This window comes from Grammomys surdaster, unplaced genomic scaffold (genome assembly GCF_004785775.1).
Source record: "Grammomys surdaster isolate TR1022 unplaced genomic scaffold, NIH_TR_1.0 233, whole genome shotgun sequence".
In the NCBI taxonomy this organism is placed as follows: domain Eukaryota; kingdom Metazoa; phylum Chordata; class Mammalia; order Rodentia; family Muridae; genus Grammomys; species Grammomys surdaster.
In genome coordinates, this window is record NW_021604678.1 from 11507 (window position 1) to 16268 (window position 4762).

The 4762-nt window shown below is 43.1% G+C and overlaps 1 pseudogene; it reads left to right on the top strand.

Annotated features, from left to right (window-relative positions):
• Positions 1–234: 234 nt before the first annotated feature.
• On the top strand, positions 235–859 carry LOC114626361 (annotated as a pseudogene).
• Positions 860–4762: the final 3903 nt, after the last annotated feature.

Here is a 4762-nt window from a genome sequence, read left to right on the forward strand (position 1 = left end):
GGGGGGATGCGCTCCTCGGGGCCGCCCTGGCACCCCAGCCGAGGTGGCGGGTCCCCGCGAGGAACGAGCGGCCTGGCGGGCCCCCCCCCCGCCCGCTCCGCGCCTACAGCATGCAGCCATCTGGCGGCTGGCTGGCCCCCGGACTTGCCCCGAAGGTTAAAATTGGACAAGGATCTACCACCTTTTTGACAGGTGTTTGAGAACACCACTGATACACAATTCTGACAGTATTTCATGACAATGGATGGTGACAGCTCTACAACAGATGCTTCTCAATAAGGGATTTCTGCAGACTACATCGGAGGAAGTCGTTATGTGATCCAGCCCCCATGATGATACTGAGGACAGCATGAATGATCATGAAGATACAAATGGTTCAAAAGAAAGTTTCAGAGAACAAGATATTTATCTTCCAATTGCAAATGTGGCTAGGATAATGAAAAATGCCATACCTCAAAGAGGAAAGGTAGCAAAAGATGCCAAAGAATGTGTTCAGGAATGTGTGAGTGAATTTACAATCTTCATAATGTCCGAAGCAAGCAAAAAGTGTCATCAGGAGAAGCGAAAGACAATCAATGGGGAGGACATTTTGTTTGCTATGTCCACTCTAGGCTTTGACAGCTACGTGGAGCCTCTGACACTGTACCTTCAGAAGTTCAGAGAGGCCACGAAAGGAGAGAAGGGCATCGGTGGAGCAGTCTCCTCTACAGATGGACTCAGCGAGGAGCTCGCAGAGGAGGCATTCACTAACCAGTTACCGACTGGCTTAATAACTGCAGATGGTCAACAACAAAATGTTACGGTTTACACAACGTCCTATCAACAGATTTCTGGTGTCCAGCAAATTCAGTTTTCGTGATCTGAAGAAAGGATGGAGAGGCGGGCTTGTGTGGAGAGAGACTGACAGAGTCTGGAGCAGAGGCATTGGGAGGAAGTGAGGGTGGAGGCGCCTCCTTGTACAATAAGTAGCTGTAATGTCGCTTCCTGATGCTTGACTAATTGAGGTGTTAATTCTGACTTGAGAATCTTTTTCATGAATGATTTTAAAAGAAAAAAATTGGATTTTAAAGGTATTAAAATATTTTTGTTTTGTACGAGAGTTTGTTGCTCTGTATGTATGTATAAATTGCATTGTATATTGCAATTTATTACTGTCAGAGATTTGTAGACAGTTTCTTGTTTTCATATTGAATCATGTTATTTTGTAATTCAAGCAAGCGGCTGGGTTAATTCATAATGTTTACCCTTTTAATAAAATAGAAGGGTAGAGTTCATTTTGAATGGAAGTTGCCTTTATTATAAATTTGAGTTTGTCTTGGCTATAATCTTGCATGGTAACTTAGCTAGATGTTTTGCATTTATTTATTGAAAACAATTTTTTTGGTAAAACAGTCATAGCTTAAGCAACGTCATTTTTTAAAAAAATGTAACTGAATAATTAAGTTGGATGCAGAAGCAAGTGTTGTCCGGCCTGTTAACCCCGGTGCCCATCGCTGCCCATGGCTGTTCAGGCAGCTTCGGTTACTGTCGTGGTGTTAGAGTTCATTTCCCTTTGGTGTGGTCTTAGCACTCCTGAAATGGTCCCTTTCTTTGAGTGTTACAGTCTTCTTCATGAAGAGAGAGGTTTCATTTTCAGTCCATTGACTGTCATTTTACCTTCATGGAAAGGGCAGGTTCCTGTTAGCCCATGGGAACTGAGCAGTGGGCATGGTTCTGTGCAGAAGCTGCCAGAGGGAAGGGAGTGAACAATCAGGAGAGCAGTGAGCACTTCGAATCATGTGACTCGGGAGCCTTCTGGTTTGCTGTCATGCTATCTGCAGCAAACTAACATTAGGTGATGTGACTTGGGACAGCTTAGTGGTGTGTACTTGGGTTCTTTTTAAAGTGAAGATTTCTATGTTCTCATCTAATATTTTTAGTAATACTCATTTTGAATTTTGGTGTATGTGCTGTGGTAGTTTTAGCCCTATCAGAAATGGTTTATTGCTCTAGAAGAAAGTGGCTTTTTTGTCTAGAAGGAACTTTGGGAGACTCTGGGGGACTCCAATGGACAAAAAGCAGTTCCTAGGTCCAGGCTGAACGGCCACTTTGCCAGGAGTCTTGTAGAACACAGCTGGCTAGTCAGAAATTAAATAACTCGCTCTTCCCCTACATCCCCTTTCAACTTGTAGAAAATGCACATAGGAAAGAACGGGAGATGATGGTTAAGCAAAATCAGCAGTCATCCTACTGTGTTGAAACAACAATGTTAATATTTTGATAAATTCATTTGTCCTTTTACTTTGATAAATATGTATATTTTTATAAAAATGGGCTCCTGTTGTACACAGTTTTGTAACCAGTTTTTCACTTATTATATTGTAAACATCTTCCCCAGGTCAAAAAAAAAAGAGTGAAAATTTGATGGAAAAATTATAAAACATATAAAAAATTAATTAAATGATAACAAATTCAAAAAAGTATGAAAGAGTTGATACTTATGAAAAAAGGTGTAAAAAATGAAGGTTGAGCAGGAAAATATTGATGTGGAATTGCATGGGATTTTTGGAAATTTTGTGATAAAATTGAATATTTGCATGGAAAAATCTTGGATAAAATTGAAGATATTGTCGAAAAAACTTGAGATAAATATTAAGAAAAGGTGTGAAAAGTTGAAGGAAAAATATAAAACATATAAAAAATTAATTATATGATGAAAAATACAAAAAATATGAAGAAGTTGAAATTCATGAAAAGAGGTGAACAAACTGAAGATTGACAAGGAAATTTTTGATGTGAAATTGCATGTGATTTTTGGAGAATTTCTGATAAAATTAAATATTTGCATCAAAAAATGTTGAATAAAATTGAAGACTTTGTTGAAAAAACTAGTAATAAAAATTAAGATAATGTGTGAAAATCTGATGGAAAAATATAAAACATATAAAAAATTATAAAATGATAACAAATACAAAAAAGTATGAAAATGTTGAAATTTATCAAAAAAGGTGAAAAAAATTAAAGATTGACCAGGAAAATTTTTATGTGAAATTGCATGTGACTTTTGGAAAATTTGTGATAAAATTGAATATTTGCATGGAAAAATGTTGGATAAATTTGAAGACATTATTGGAAAAACTTGAGATAAAAATTATCTCAAGTTGCCGAGTCCCCAACGGTTTCCGAGTCCGAGTCAACAAGTCCCTGGTCTCAGTTTCTGAGTCCGTGTTGACGAGTCCTAGGTCCCAATATCCGAGTCCGCTTTGACAAATCTTCAGATGCAGTTTCCGAGTCTGCATAGAGGTGTCCTGTGTCGCAGAATCCGAGACCGCATCTACGAGTCCTTGGTCCAGGTTTCCGTGTCCCCATCCATGAGTCGTCCTCGGTTGTGGTTTGGGAGTCCACGACTCGACAAAGAGACAGATTGCGCTGGTGATTCCATGGTCACGGCTTCCGAGTCTGCATCAAAGAGTCCTAGTCCCAATATCCGAGTCCGAGTCACAGTTTCCGATTCCACATCAACGAGTCCTCAGTCGGGGTTTCCGAGTCCACGCCGACCAGGCCTCGGTTGAGGTTTACGAGACAAGTCCCCGGTAGAGGTTTTCGGTCATGGTTTCGAGTCTGAGTCGAGTCCCTTGTCACAGTTTCTATGTCCCCATAGATGAGGCCACAGTCGCGGTTTCCAAGTCTGCATCGACAATTCCTATGTCCCTATATCCGAGTCTGTGTCGATCGGTCGAGTGTTTCCGTGTCCACGTTGATGAATCCTCGGTTGCAGTTTCCGAGTCTGCGTCAACGAGTCCCTGGTAGCGGTTTTCGAATCCTTTTTGAGACGAGTAGTTCATCAAGGCTTCCGAGTCTGTATCGACAAGTCCTCGGTCGCGGCTTTTGAGTCTGTGTCAAAGAGTATTCTGTTGCGGCTTCCGAGTCCACGATGAGTCCCCAGTCGCGGCCTCATGTCTATGAGTCTTCAGTTGCAGCTTCCGAGTCCGTGTCAATGAGTCCTCGGTCGAGGCTTCCTTATCTGTGTTGACGAGTCCTCGGTCGCAGTTTCCGAGTCCACGTCAACTAGTCCCTGGTCCCGGTTTCTGAGTCCACATTGACGAGTCCCTGGTCGCGGTTTCCGAGTCCAAGTCGATGATACCTTGCTCACGGCTTCTGAATCTGTGTAGACGAGTAGTCAGTCACGTTTTCTGAGACCGTGTTGACGAGTCCTCATTCGAAGCTTCCGAGTCCTTGTCAATGAGTCCCCTGTTGTGGTTTCCGAATCCGTGTGGATCCGAGTCCTCGGTTGTGCCTTCCAAGTCTGTACCGAGGAACCCTTGGTCGCAGCTTGTAAGTCCGTGTGGACAAGTACTCTGTCACAGCTTCCAGGTCCGTGCCAATGAGTCCTCTGTCCTGGCTTCCACATCCATGCTGACAAGTCCTAAGTCACGACTTCCAGGTGGACCGATGGACTTCTTGCAAGTCTGTGTGGACAATTCCTCAGTCTCGGCTTTCAAGTGCGTGCTGACAAGTCCTCAGTCACAACCAAGGACTCGTCAGCACAGACTTTGAAACCACGACTGAAGTATCATTGGCAAGGACTTGGAAGCCGCGACTGAGGACTCATCAGCACAGACTTGGAAGCTGCCACCGAGGACTCATCCGAATGGACTTGCAAGCCATGGCCCAGGACTTGTTGGCTCGGACTTGAAAGCTCCAACCGAGTACTTGTCGACACAGACTTGGAAGCCGCAACCAAGGACTCATCCACACGCACTTGCAATCCACCACCGAGGAC